Below are 15,658 nucleotides of genomic sequence, written 5' to 3' on the forward strand. Positions count from 1 at the left end.
GTGTGGTGGCTCACACCTGTTAATCCCAGCACTTTGGGAGGCTGAGGCGGACAGATCGCCTGAGCCCAGGACTTCAAGACCCACCTAGGCAACAGAGCAAAATCCCGTCTCTACAGAAAATACAAAAATTACCCAGGTGTGGTGTGCACTTGTAGTCCCAGCTACTAAGGAGGCTAAGGTGGGAGGATCACCTGAGCCCAGGGAGGTCCAGGATACAGTGAGCTGTGATCACGCCACTGCACTCCAGCCTGGGCAACAGAGAAACCCTGTCTCAAAACAAACAAACAAACAAAAAGACTGACTGCAACTGAGTGTGTCACTTTAGACTGGGTATTCAGTGAAGGCTTCTGAGAAGTGACATTTATGAGAGACGTGAATGACAAGAGAAACCCATGCAAGGATCAGAAGGCAGAGCTTCAGACAGGGAAAACAACTAGAAAAAAGGCCTTGCAATTAGAAACAAACTGAAGAAGGCCAACATGACTGACACTTAGTGAGAAAAGGGGAAAGTGGCGGAAAATGAAGTTGGAGAAAAGGGCAGGAACAAATGGGGCAAAATAAGGTGTCTAGGCTTTTCATATAGGTATAAAAATAGACGCAGGATAGGAAGAACATAAATATATTGCTATCAACATATGAAAGGAAAAAAGCTCTACCAGAACTCATCCTCATCCCACCCCCTCCACCAAAGAAATAAAAGTCACAGCCTTGCTTTGGGCTATTCCTAAAAAAATGACTGACTACTGCCAACCCTCAAAGCAATTTTCCCCTACAGCAAAGATTGTGCAGAGAACATAAATGCACACAGCAAAGCAATCCTTACCCTCACCATTTTTCCTGTTCTAGTGGAATCTGCTAGAGTTTCCCATCCCTGCCTCCTTCCAGTATCTGCCCCATCCAGGTCCTCCCCTTGCTTTGATCCTTGCTCCTAAGAAGCCCATCCAGTCTGGCGGGGAAGAGCTCAGTTCATACATTTTTGGGGCACCTATTTTGTGCCAGACACTGCAGTAGTCGTTAGGATAAGAATCAGAAGAGTCTCTGTTGTCTACCCAAAATCTGTGGGCTACTGGGGTGAGAGGCAGAGGAAGCTACTCTTATTGTTAAAACAAATTGTGAAAAGTACGTTTCTACCATACCAGTTGGCGCCCAGAGTATATCTGCCACACAGAACCAATATACGAATGTGCCTACAGTTGGAAACATAAAATGCTCATTAAAAGAAACAAGTAAACAAAAGAAAACTCAGCATCTTTACCTGCTACTAACAGATTTATCAGACCTGCGGTGACTTCAATTTCAGCCATACATAACAATGTTCTTCAGAATATTTGTATTATCTGTGTTTGTCATTAGTTTTAGGGCATTTCACACATACAATAAACCCAGCAAGTCTACTAAATGCCAACACATTAAGTAGATTGACTTTAAAAAAAAAAAAAAAACAAAAAGGTGCCAAAATTAGAGTAAAAACCGAAGAAGAGTGTTTCAAAATAAAAAGGTTCCCACAGTGAAATAATTTATTCAGGCATGGGTAAATAACCCATGCTAAAACCATTAAATGAAAGAACAGTTGTTGGGGAACAGAATGTTCCCAATGTGTCCAAGTATCACTCCACAGATTACTTGCTAATTGTAATGAAGAAACAAATCTTTAAAATAAAGAAATCCGTCATCAGTCGCCAGCTTAACCAACAGAGTAAATTCAGTTATCAACAACAACAACACAACTTGACCTTAAGTGCCTCCTGATATGATGAAATACGCAGCCCACAGCCTCGCCTCTGAAACACCAAAAATGGTCAACATTAATCTAATCAAGACGGGGCCTAACTTCCAGTTTAAAAGAATTAGAAGAGAAAGAATATTTCTGGAATGATGACATAAGTAGCTCCACAGACCCTCTCCTCAGGGATACAACCCTAACTGGTGAAAATTATAAAAAGCTCAAAGTCTCTGGAAAATGTCTTAACCGCATACAGCAAATACAGAAACATCTATGTGACAAATATTACTAAATCTTGGAAGGAACAGTAAGAATCTGTGGCTTTTGAGCCACAAACCCAGCCCTACCCCACAATGTGAGGAAGCTCTACTCCAGGGACATAACAGCCAAGAACACAGGGCTCTCTCTCACCCTAACTCCCAGCCAAGGGCTACGGTTTCTCCCCAGAATGGGTAGCCAGCCTGCCAGTATTTCTCATACACCCCAGCTATATGCTGCAGAAATTCTGTACCAGGCAAACACAGCTAGAGGTCTAGGGCTCTCTTCTTCCATCCAGACACCACTCCTGCGGCAGAAGCTCTACCACAGGGCAGCAGGCAAAGAATAGTGAGCCTCTATCACGTCCACAACAGCTTGCTCAAAGAGCAGAGGTACCACACCAGGATAAATAAAGTACCCAACTCAAGTTTGGCCGTTTGCCACTCAGCAGTCAAAGTATGGTGTGGTAAAAGGAAAGCAGCTTTTACTTAAGTGTTAGTAAATGGGAAAATAGCCCAGCTCAAGCCTCAAAGGAACCATTTCAGTTTTTTCGGGCTGAGTGAAGGGGTTTAAGAAGAAAAACTTGGTATAAAAAACATACGGGAGTGGTGCAGCAGGGTACAGGTCTGCATGCCGCATGTATGTATGTATGTATGTATGTATGTATGTATGTGAGTCTTGCTCTGTCACCCAGGCTGGAGTGCAGTGGTGCAATCTCAGCTCACTGCAACCTCTGCCTCCTGGGCTCAAGCGATTCTTGTGCCTCAGTCTCCTAAGTAGCTGGGATTATAGGCAGGCACCACCAAGCCTGGCTAACTTTTATATTTTTAATAGAGCTGGGTTTCACCATGATGACCAGGCTGGTCTCAAACTCCTGGCCTCAAGTAATTCGCCTACCTCAGCCTCCCAAAGTGCTGGGAATACAGGTGTGAGCCACTGCGCCTAGTCTGCATGCCTTGTTTCAATGGCTATCTTGAGTAAGCCGGTGGTACAGCTGGCATCTTGACTTTAGCCTGGTGGTGGCAGACTATCTGTAACTCCTCCTAAACAGGAGGATTCCACAGCTGAATCTCTATGCCTGATTTGTTTTAAAATTAGCCCCTGGAAAAATCACTTGAACTGAGGAGGTAGAGGCTACAGTGAGCTGAGATCACCCCACTGCACTCCAACCTGGGTGACAGAGCAAGACTTCGTCTCAAACAAACAAACAAACAACAAAAAATAGCCCCTGGAATTTCTAAGCAAGCGCACAATTAGATAAGTGAGTACTGTGCACAGAAGTGCCTGGTGGGAAAGGAAAGAAAATGAAGAGTTTTGAAATACACTGTAAGGCCCAGATGTGGTAGCTCACACCTGTAATGCCAGCACTTTGGGAGGTCGAGGTGGGCGGATCACTTGGGGCCAGGAGTTCAAGACCAGCCTGGCCAACACAGCAAACTCCATCTCTACTAAAAATATAAAAAATTAGCCAGGCGCACCGTGGCACATGCCTGTAGTCCCAGCTACTCAGGAGGTTGAGGCACAAGAATCACTTGAATCCAGGAGGCAGAGGTTGCAGTGAGGAGAGTGCACCACTGCATTGCAGCCTGGGTGACAGAGGAGACTCTGTCTCAAAAAATAAAATAAGGCCAGGCACGGTGGCTCACGTGGCTCTCACCTGTAATAGCACTTTTGGAGGCTGAGGCGGGAGGATCACCTGAGGTCAGGAGTTCAAGAACAGCCTGGCCAACATGGTGAAACCCCGTTTCTACTAAAATTCAAAAAATTAGCCAGACGTGATGGTGCACGCCTGTAATCCCAGCTACTCGGGAGGCTGAGGCAGGGTAATCGTGTGAACCCAGGAGGCAGAGGTTGCAGTCAGCCAAGATTGCGCCACTGCACTCCAGCCTGGCGACAGAACAAGGCTCTGTCTCAAAAAAAAAAAAAAAATTAAGTAATTAAATTAAATTAAATACACTGCTAAACTACTTTCTGAGATTAAGGTGCCTGGCATGGCGGCTCTCACCTGTAATCCCAGCATGTTGGGAGGCTGAGGCGGGCAATTTGCCTGAGCTCAGGAGTTCAAGACCAGCCTGGGTAACATGGCGAAAACCCATCTCTACCAAAAATAGAAAAAGTTAGTCAGGTGTGATGGCACACGCCTGTGGTCCCAGCTACTTGGGAGGCTGAGGTGAGAGGACTGCTTGAGCCCTGGAGGTCAAGGCCCACTACTACTGCTATAATCAAAAAGATAATGATCCGATCAATGGTGTCCAGCTTTTTAAAAGAAGATAATGAGGCATCAGTAAGGAGAAACTGCAACCCTCATGCATTGCTGGTGCAAATGTAAAATGGCGACTTTGGAAAAGTCTGGCAGTTCCTTAAAATGTTAAACACAGAATAACATATAACATAGCAATTCTACCTTTGGACATATAGTCAAGATAAATGAATATGTCCATACAAAAACTCGTATACAGATATTCACTGCAACATTATTCATAATAGCCAAAAACTGACAACTCAAATATCCATCATGTGATGAATGGGTAAATAAAATGCGTATTTCAGCCAGGTGCAGCAGCTCACGCCTATAATCCCAGCACTTTGGGAGGCCAAGGTGGGCAGATCCCGAGGTCCAGAGTTCGAGACCAGCTTGGCCAACATGGTGAAAACCCATTTCTACTAAAAATATAAAAATCAGGCCAGGCGCAGTTGCTCATTCCTGTAATCCCAGTACTTCGGGAGGCTGAGGCAGGAGGATCACAAGGTCAGGAGATCGAGACCAGCCTGGCTGACACAGTGAAACCCCAACTCTACTAAAAATACAAAAAATTAGCTGGGTGTGGTGGCACATGCCTATAGTCCCAGCTACTCAGGAGGCTGCGGCAGGAGAATCGCTTGAACCCGGGAGGCAGAGGTTGCAGTGAGCCAAGATCGCACCACTGCACTCCAGTCTGGACAACAGAGTGAGACTCTGTCTCAAAAACAGACACACACACACATGAAAATCAGCCGGGCGTGGTGGTGTGCGCCTGTAATTCGTTACTCGGGAGGCTAAGGCATGAGAATCACTGGAACCCAGGAGGCGGAGGTTGCAGTGAGCCAAGATCACGCCACTGCACTCCAGCCTGGGCCACACAGTGAGACTCTGTCTCAAAAACGAAAATTAAATTAAATTAAAATAAATAAAATAAAATAAAATGTGGTATTTCCATACAATGAAGTATTATTTCACCTAAAACGGAATGAAATCCTGTAACATACTAAAACATGAATGAGCCTTGAAAACATCACCCTAAGCAGAAGAAGCCAGTCACATAAAACCACAAGCTGCATGATTCCCATTTATATGAAATATGAAGAACAGGCAAATTTATAACACAAAGAAGTAGATTAAGTGGTTCCCTAGGCTGGGGAATTGGGGGAAAATGTGGAGCAACTGCTATTTGGGACGATGAAAGTGTTCTAAAACTGACTGTAATGAGGGCTGCACAACTCTGTGAATATACTAAAAACTACTGAATTGTATACCCTTTTCAGTGGGTGAATTACACGGACTGTAAATTATAGCTCAATAAAGCTGGTTTTTTTAAGTGCTTTGATTATGTAAATGTCAAAATCCACAAGAGATGGCCATGTGCAGTGGCACAAGCGTAATCTCGGCACTTTGGGAGGTTTAGGCAGGAGGACAGCCAGGAGTTCGAGGCCAGCCGGGGCAGCATAGTGAGACCTCAACTCTACAAAAAATAAAAAACAAAAAGTTTAGCCAGGAGTAGTGGCACAAACCTGTAGTCCCAGCTAGCTACTCAGGAGGCTGAGTGTGGAGGACCCCAGGAGTCTGACTTGCAGTGAGCTAAGACTGTGCCACTGCACTCTAGCCCAGGCGACAAAGTGAGACCCTGTCTCTAAAAAAAAATGTTTTCAATTTTTTTTTAATGTGACTTATAGCCAGGCGCAGGGGCTCATGCCTGTAATCCCAGCACTTTGGGAGGCTGAGGCGGGTGGATCGCGAGGTCAGGAGTTCAAGACCAGCCTGACCAACATGGTGAAACTCCATCTCTACTAAAAATACAAAAATTAGCCAGGTGTAGTGGTGTGCATCTGTAATCCTAGCTATTCAGGATGCTGAGACAGGAGAATCCCATGAACCCGGGAGGCGGAGGTTGCAGTGAGCTGAGATCGCGCCACGGCACTCCAGCCTGGGCAACACAGTGAGACTCCGCCTCAAAAAAATAAATAAATAAAATGTGACTTATATAGGCCAGGCATGGTGGCTCACACCTGCAATCTCAGCACTTTAGGAGGCCAAGATGGGAGGATCACTTGAGCTCAGGAGTTCAAGATCAGCCTCCGTAACATAATGACACCCTGTCTCTTTAAAAAAAAAAAAAAAGTGTCTACAGTTTCAACAACAATTGATGTTAACTCAGGGCCAAAAAGATCAAGAAATTAAAGCAAGGTGAAACAATGTAGGACTTCTGGCACAAGACAAGGAGGTTCCAAAGATACTAGTGTGTACTACAACATCTGGATTCAAATGAGTACTGCAACATCTGGATTCACTTCAGTTTCTCAGCAGAAGTCTTTGGCAGTTTGGACAAGAAAATTCTTTTCTGTGCATGCATTACAGGTTGTTTAGCATCTCTGTCCCTGCACACTATACGTTATTAATACCTCAAACAGATTGACTAAAGATGCTTCCATATATTTCCCAAATACCTTCAGCTAAAAGAACCACCAGGGCTACTGATGTATTCCCTGTGACACCAGCCCCCAACCTTTTTGGTACCAGGGACTGGTTTCATGGAAGACGATTTTTCCACAGATGGGGCGGGGCAGTGGAAGAGGGGTAAAGGGCAGGGGGGGATGGTTTCTGGATGAAACTGTTCCACCACAGATCATCAGACATTAGTGAGATTCTCATAAGGAGTATGCAACCTAGATCCTTTGCATGTGCAGTTCACAACAGGGTTTGTGCTTTTATGACGATCTAATGCTGCTGCTGATCTGACAGGAGGTGGACCTCAGGTAGTAATGCTCACTCTCCACCCACTGCTCACCTCCTGCAGTGTGGCCCAGTTCCTAGCAGGCCACGGACTGACTGATACTGGTCCATGGCCTGAGGGCTGGGGACACCTGCCCTATGACACTTTATGCAGACTGTCAAAAACTGGTTTGCTTGGGAGGAAAAAACGCACAACAAAATATATGTGACATCAAGGAGAGAAGCTATTTGCTTGCTTTCTCTTCCCTACTCCTAAAACATCAAATCTACTCAAGAGTTTCAAAGGACCTACAAACTTCTGCTTGGAGTTTTCAAAACACCTGCAAACTCCTGCTTGTTAGAAACGCATCTGGAGGGCACGGTGGCTCATGTCTGTAATCCCAGCACTTTGGGATGCCGAGGCAGGTGGATCACCTGAGGTAAGGAGCTCGAGACCAGCCTGGCCAATGTGGTGGAACTCTGTCTCTACTAAAAATACAAAAAAATGAGCCAGGTGTGGTGGCAGGCGCCTGTAATCCCAGCTACTCGGGAGGCTAAGGCAGGAGAATCGCTTGAACCCGGGAGGCAGAAATTGCAGTGAGCCGAGATCGCGCCATTGCGCTCCAGCCTGGGCATCAAGAGCAAAACTCCGTATCAAAAAAAAAAAAAAAAACAGAAAGAAAAAAGAAGTGCATTTTGAACTACAAGTTTAAACCTGCCTAAGCCAATCATAACTTAAAAATATTCTCTCTTAGTCTGTTTTGTAACTAGAGAAATATATATAAAAAATAAAAATTAAAATATAAAATATATATATAATACTATACAAAATAAAAACACCTACAAAAAGACAAGCAGTAAACACATCAAATTATAAACAATAGTTGTGTTAAGAAAGCTCCAGGGGTTATCATTCTTATAGTCGACACACTTTAATAATGAAAAAATATATTTTTTAAGGCCAAGAGTTTTCATTTTACATCTGCTTAAGTTTCCATAGGAATTAGATATTTGCTTTATTTCTCTTCCTTTCTCCAAAAACACCCCAACTTCTCAAAGAGCTGCAAATCATTATGTATTTCTCTTGTTAAGCACATATCAAGTAGGTAAAGTAGTCAATAACTGCACTCTCATGAAATTTCAGGAGAGGAAGTTTACAAACCTAGTCTTCAGTAGCACAAGTAGGTAAGCAATAGTTTGTTTGTTTGTTTGTTTTGAGACAGAGTCTCACTCTTGTCGCCCAGGCTGGAAGACTATGGCACAATCTGAGCTCACTGCAAGCTCCACCTCCTGGGTTCAAGCAAATCTCCTGCCTCAGCCTCCCAAGTAGCTGGGATTACAGATACCCGCCACCACGCCCAGCTAATTTTTGTGTTTTTAGTAGAGACTGGGTTTCACCATGTTGGGTAGGCTGGTCTTGAACTCCTGACCTCAGGTGATCCACCCGCCTTGGCCTCCCAAAGTGCTGGGATTACAGACGTGAGCCACCACGACCAGCCGGTAAGCAACAATTTTGTCATATTATCTGGATTTGTGAAGGCAGTGTTTACCAAGAGTCAATTCTCCTCACCCAGGGGACTCTGAGTCTTATAATCAAACAGCAGGGGTTTTATGTTTTGTTTATTCTCAAATAGCAGCATAGCTCCAAATAGTCATATCTATCAGGTACTTAATGTTCTTACTATTTGGTGTTTATAAAGACGATAGTTTAAAATACTTAAACAGTCTTGGAAAAATCAAACTAACCAAAATAGTCTAATGTATTATTTACTTTCCATTAGGCTTCACCTATTATATACACTTCTATATATTGTGTACACTTGTATCACATAAAAGGAAAATACATTTGTATTTGTTAGCAATCGTATCTTTACTTTCATTTCTAAATCTTCTCCATACCAGTTCCCACATCAACTTGCTTCTTTCTTTACCGGATAACGTACTATTGTTTCTATCATTCCTAAAGCTGTAAAAATAATTTGAATTGGCCAGGCGTGGTGGCTCACGCCTATAATCCCAGCACTTTAGGAGGCCGGGGCGGGTGGATCACCTGAGGTCAGGAGTTCAAGACCAGCCTGAACAACATGGTGAAACCCCATCTCTACTAAAAATTCAAAAATTAGCCAGGCATGGTGGCGCTTGCCTGTAATCCCAGCTACTCGGGAGGCTGAGGCAGGAGAATCGCCTGAACCCAGGAGGCGGAGGTTGCAGTGAGCCGAGATCGCACCATTGTACTTCAGCCTGGGCAACAAGAGCAAAACTCCGTCTTGAAAAAATAAAATAAAATAAATTGAATAGTCTGCAGTGCCACCTGATGGTAAGAAGTACCACATTCCAAAGAGTATGTTCCTTTCCCCCCAAGGAGGGTTGGAGGAAGCGAGGAACTTTAGAATTCTCAATGACCATGTGAGCAAGACCACCATCTGGAAATGTAACAGGGATTACAGGGTTCAGGAGGATAGGGCAAAGAATGCTGAGCCCCTGAGAGAAAGAAATGAATGGGAGCCTAGAGAGTAATGCAATGCGAGAAAGATGAGATTCAAAACAAAAACAAAAACCTCACCTTGAGGCAAAATATGACACCTAAGAACTTCCTTACAGCACTGCTTCTACTTCTATAGTTAGATATTACATCACTCTACCAAAAGAAAATTTGAGGTAAAGACATGAATGTGTTTTTGAGTTCTACTCAAGGTAAATATGAAGTAATTTTTAAAAATATAATAATAAAGGCAATGTCTAGCATAAAGGAGACTGAGAAACCATGGAACAAGAACAGACAAGAGTGACAGGAGTAAAGGAATAAAATCACCTACTGATTCACTACAATAATTCCACATTTAAGATAAGAACAAATATTCAGATTGGGTGTGGTGGCTCACGTCTGTAATCCCACCAATTTGGGAGGCAGAGGCAGGAGAAGTGCTTGAGCCTAGGAGTTCAACACCAGCCTGGCAGTCCGGGCAACATGGCAAGACCCCATCTCTACAAAAAATAAAAATTAGAAAAAAAAAAAAACCTTAGCCAGGTGTGGTGGCATGCACCTATGGTCCCAGCTACTCAAGAAGCTGAGGTGGCAGGAGGCAGAGGTTGCAGTCAGCCAAGATCACGCCATTGCACTCCAGCCTGGGCAAGAGAGACTTCTTCTCAAAAAGAAGCTGAGCCAGGCGCGATGGCTCACGCCTGTAATCCCAGCACTTTGGGAGGCCCCGGAGGGCGGATCACGAGGTCACAAGATCAAGACCATCTTGGCTAACATGGTGAAACCCCGTCTCTACCAAAAATACAAAAAAGTAGCCAGGTGTGGTGGCGGGCACCTGTAGTCCCAGCTACTCGGGAGGCTGAGGCAGGAGAATGGCGTGAACCCGGGAGGCGGAGCTTGCAGTGAGCTCAGATTGCGCCACTGCACTCCAGCTTGAGCGACAGAGCAAGACTCCATCTCAAAAAAACAAACAAAAAAAAAGCTGAGGTGGGAGGATGACTTGAGCCCAGGAGGTTGAGGCTGCAGTGAGCCATATTCACACCACTGCACTCCAGTTTGGGCAACAGAGTGAGACCATGTCTCAAAAAAACAATCATGATCTATAGCCCAAGTCTACAAAGAGAAGAACAAGAGGCAGAAAATATATCACTGGGGAATCATGGATAGGAAATACAAGCAAACTGTTAAACTGCCCAGAGTCAAAAGCAAACTAGAGAAATACAATATGCCAAAGACAAGAAAGAAATTAATTTCTGTGAAGACCAGGGAAGAGTTCTACGATAATCAAAATAGAAAAGTGAGTATATTAGAAAACTTAAAGAAATGAAGTTTATTATTTTGAGAAACCAAAATCTTAAGGGCTGCTTGCCAAAAAAACAAACAAACAAACCTGAATCTGACCAAGCTTCTAGATCTTCTATCAATGTAACTAGAGAAGTATGTGGGAGGTAAGACGAAATGAAGTTGATAATTGTTAAAGCTGGATGATGGCTAGATGGGGGTTCATCATAAAATTCTGTCTACTTTTATGTATGCTTTTTAAAATGGCTGCTAACGGACACAGAGATCACTAAAGTTGCTGTTCATGGTAGACATTACCTCCTGAGGAAATCTTTAACTGCTGTAGACAGTAAAGCGCTCCTTCCTCCATGCTACTGTTCTGCATAGTACACACTTCTGTTGCTGTACTTACTTCCTTGTTTACTTCTATCTCATCTCCAAATCATGAACTGTTTAAAGGAAAGAATGATGTCTTACTCATCTATAAATGCCATTACCTAGCACAGTGTGAAGGATGTTCAGTAAATGTATGATCAACTAAACTAAACAGTAACAGAAATTATGTTTTCTCAGACAGAAGACAGAAAAGGTAAGAGACAGAGGTCCAAGAACAACAATATGGAATACAAATTTTATCAGAGTAAAGACAGAAATATCTACAAAAAACACTGCAAGAGTAAATAGTGTGCTGAATGGCTGAAAAAAATGAATGAATGTATGAACAGTCCATTCAGTATCTTCCTATACTGAAATGGAGCATATCAAGCCAACAAAATTTAATAATACTTTTCACTGGGAATATCTAACACCCTTTTTTCTAATCCTGCACTCTCCAATCCCCTTTCTGATATTTTCTTGCTTTATCATTAGGCTTTTCTATATTTATTAATTCAATAAATATATACTGAACACCTGCAAATGCCAGACACTAGTCTAGGCACTTGAGATACATCGATTAACTAAAAAGACAAAAAAAAAATCCAAGCCTTGTGAAGCATATTTTATAGTGGGGAGACAAATAAATGGGAAACAAATAATAAATGGGTGAAGTATAAAGTATGTAAGAAGACAATAGACAGGGGAGGCAGACCTGTGAGAGGAAGACCTGTCCGAAAAACTTGAGTATTTCTGTCTCACCGGGAGTTTTTAGTAAAATGGCACTGATAAACTGCAATAAGTCTCTTGCCTGTTTGGTATATACAAGAGTTCCCCGTGACTAATCTCCCCCTAATAAGAAAAGTTATACATTATCCTAAACAATATTGACACCCCCTACCTGATCAGTGCCCAGCTGTGAGGTACCAACTACTGTCAACCATCACCCTCTGGAGTCTCCTTAGCTGAAAAACAAAAATACACGTCTGTACAAAACCCACTAAGGAACAGCAGTTATGCTTATTGCTTTTAAAGGTCCTTCTCTGGCTGGGCAGTGGCTCACACCTGTAATCCCAGCACTTGTGAAGGCCGAGGCAGGCGGATCACCTGAGGTCAGGAGTTTGAGACCAGCCTGGCCAACATGGTGAAACCCCATTTCTACTAAAAACACAAAAATTAGCTAAGCATGGTGGTGGGCACCTATAATCCCAGCTACTAGGGAGGCTGAGGCAGGAGAATTGCTTGAACCCAGGAGGTTGAGGTTGCAGTGAGCCAAGATGGTGTCACTGCACTCCAGCCTGGGCAACAAGCAAGATTCCATCTCAAAAAATAAATAAATAAAGTTCCTTCTTTGATACGAAAAAAATAGGAAGGAAAAGCTATAAAACTGATTTTGATTAAGGCACTGAATTGAGATAACAACACAGCCTAGATTAAATTTAACAGACTATAATTTATAACTAGCAGTCAGGCAAAACTTTTTGCTGAGTGTAAGAAATCATCAGTCCTCTCTCCAAATATAGACATCTTCGATTGGTAGTTTCCATTTACTGGTTGAAGACATCACTGTCTATAAAGCTGTATCTTATAAGAATCTCATTCTTGCTATAAAGAGCTCAGCCTGTCATTGTATTTATAAAAACCCATTTGTTCAAACATGCATGTGCTGTATGCCAAGTAATAATCCCACAGTTAATCACTATTCTACATTTTATCATTAAAATAATTTTTCTCTCAGTTGTGAGTCCATATAAGTTAACAAGTAAATAAATATAATTTTCCTATCACCTTGGAGCCACCCATATCAGTTCTCTACACAGTTTAAGTATTTTGTTTTACTGACCAAGACACTGTGGCCAAAAGATAAGGAGATAAACTGACTTCTCTAAGGTCACAGGCTCATTAGTGACATTTCTAGAACTTTAAATGCAAGTCTCCTGTCCCCACCCAGTACTCCCTAAAGATTAAACACTTTTACTTTTGTTCAGTGCTGTCCATTAATATCTCAAGTGAAATTAACTGGGAATTTTTAGCTTTAGACTTGAGAAAGAACAAAAATACATCAAGTTCACAGCCTATCTGCCTAATGAATTATACTACATCAGAACTGAAGACTGAAATTGATGGAGTCATTGAAGATACCCTACACAAGGTTAACAAGGTGAAGATTAAGAGAAGAAATGTTATTAATACATAACTAAAACAAAGGTGTATTATACAGAATATACAAGGAACCCTTGTGAATCAACAAGACAAATATATAAGAAAAGTGAACAAAGCGTGTAAGCAGAAAATTCATAGAAAAGAAGAGCTAAATGTTTAATTAATATCAGAAGAGATGCTATCTCACTGGTTATCAGGGATTTAAAATCCAAACAGTGAAAAACTACTTTATGATCATCAGACTAGCAAAAATTACAAAGTCCAAAAATATTCAATGCTGGCAAGAATGCACGGAAACAGAAACTCTTAAACACTGCTACTGGGAATATCTATTAATACAACTTTGGAGAGCTATCTAGCTGTCTCTAATGAAATTAAGTGTGAGTATATATTTTGTGTATTCTATGACCAGGACACACAGAGGGTCACATACCACATGGTGGCTCACACCTGTAATCCAACACTTTGGAAGGCTGAGGCGGGTGGATCACTTAGAGTGCAGGAGTTCGAGACCAGCCTGGGCAACATGGAGAAACCCCATCACTACTAAAAAAACAAAAAGTTAGCTGGGCATGGTGGGGCACACCTGTAGTCCCAGCTACTCAGGAGGCTGAGATGGGAGAATCACCTGAGCCCAGGAGGTCAAGGCTGCAGTGAGCCACGATCGTGCCACTGCACTCCAGCCTGGGTGACAGAGTGAGACCCTGTCTCAAAAAAAAAAAAAAAAAAGTTTCAGTCAGGTATGGACCACATATATACGACAGTGATCCCGTAAGATTTTAATGGAGCTTTAAAATTCCTATCACATAGTGACATCATAGCCATCCTAAGTCGTAGTAAATCACATTACTCACACGTTAGTGGTGATGCTGGTGTAAACTAACCTACTGCACTGCCATTTGTATAAAAGCAGAGCACATACAATTAGGTACAGTACATAACACTTGAAAGTGATAATAAGCAACTATGTTACTGGTTTATGCATTTACTACATTATATATTTTTTTTTTTTTGAGATGGAGCTTCACTCTTGTTGCCCAGGCTGGAGTGCAGTGGTACGATCTTGATTCACTGAAACCTCCATCGCCCGGGTTCAAGCAATTCTCCTGCCTCAGCCTCCCAAGTAGCTGGGATTACAGGTGTGTGCCACCAAGCCTGGCTAATTTTTGTATTTTTTTAGTAGAAACAGGGTATCACCATGTTGGCCAGGCTGGTCTCAATCTCCTGACCCCGTGATCCACCCGCCTTGGCCTCCCGAAGTGCTAAGATTACAGGCGTGAGCCACCACGCACAGCCTACTTTTTTTAAGAGTTAGGATCTCTGTCACCTGAGGTAGAGAGCAATGCCGGCATCATAATTCACTACAACGTTGAACTCTTGGGCTCAAGCAGTCATTCCACCTCAGCCTCCTGAATAGTTGAGACTTGGGACTACAGGGATGAGCCACCATGCCATGCTAATTTTTTTACTTTTTGTAGAGATGGGGTCTGGCTATGTTGCCCTGGCTTATTTCAAACCCCAGACCTCAAGCAATCCTCCCACCTCAGCTTCCCTAAACCCTGGGATTACAGAAGTGAGCCAGCAAGCCCCACTACTATACTTCTTATCATAATTTTACAATGTACTACTCCTATTTAAAAAAAAAGTTAACTGTAAAACAGCCTCAGACAGGTCCTTCAGGAGATAATTCAGAAGAAGTCATTGCTATCATAGAAGATGACAGCTCCATGAATGTTATTGCCCCCGAAGACCTTCCAGTGAGACAAGATGTGGAGGTGGAAGACAGAGATATTGATGATCCTGACCTTGTGTGTACCTGAGTTAATGTGTGTGTTTGTGTCTGTTTTAAACAACGTAGAACTACACAATGTATTTGTGTTTTAAGCTAAGTGTTACTGCAACAGAGACAAAAAGTTTATAAACTAAAAGTTACAGTAAGCTAAGATTATTGAAGAAAAAAATTTCTTAATAAATTTATTGTAGCCTAAGTGTACAATAATGCCCTAGGCCTTCACTTTCACTCACCACTCACTCACTGATTCATCCAAAGCAATTTCCAGTCCTCCAAGCTCCATTCAAGGTAAGTGCCCTATACAGATGTACCATTTTTTACTTCTACACTGTATTTTTACAGTACCTTTCTAAGTTTAGATATGTTTAAACACACAAATACTTACCATTTTGTGACAACTGCTTACAGTATTCAGTGCAGTAACATGCTGTACAGGCTTATAGCCTAGATACAATAAGCTATATACCACATAGCCCAGGTATATAATAGGCTGTACCATCTAGGTTTGTTCATATGATGTTCATAGAACAACAAAATTGCCTAACAACCCATTTCTCAGGATGTATCCCAGCCTTAAGCAACTCGTGACTGTATCTTCTATGACCCAGCAGTTTCACA

General features: G+C 42.5%; 1 protein-coding gene across 4 annotated transcripts in view; it reads right to left on the reverse strand.

The window, feature by feature from the left end:
• IPO11 (importin 11) overlaps positions 1 to 15,658 on the reverse strand; it is a 224,248-nt gene that overhangs the window by 194,846 nt on the left and 13,744 nt on the right. Inside the window, exon 1 of one of the 4 annotated variants that reach the window (XM_031003183.3) lies at positions 11,029 to 11,048. The exons of the other annotated variants lie outside the window; for them this stretch is intronic. The gene's annotated coding sequence lies outside the window, so the exon portion shown is untranslated. Of the gene's footprint in view, positions 1 to 11,028; positions 11,049 to 15,658 lie in introns of those variants that run through there. 4 annotated transcript variants of the gene reach the window in all.

Source organism: Gorilla gorilla, chromosome 19 (assembly GCF_029281585.2).
Source record: "Gorilla gorilla gorilla isolate KB3781 chromosome 19, NHGRI_mGorGor1-v2.1_pri, whole genome shotgun sequence".
Taxonomy (NCBI): Eukaryota; Metazoa; Chordata; class Mammalia; order Primates; family Hominidae; genus Gorilla; species Gorilla gorilla.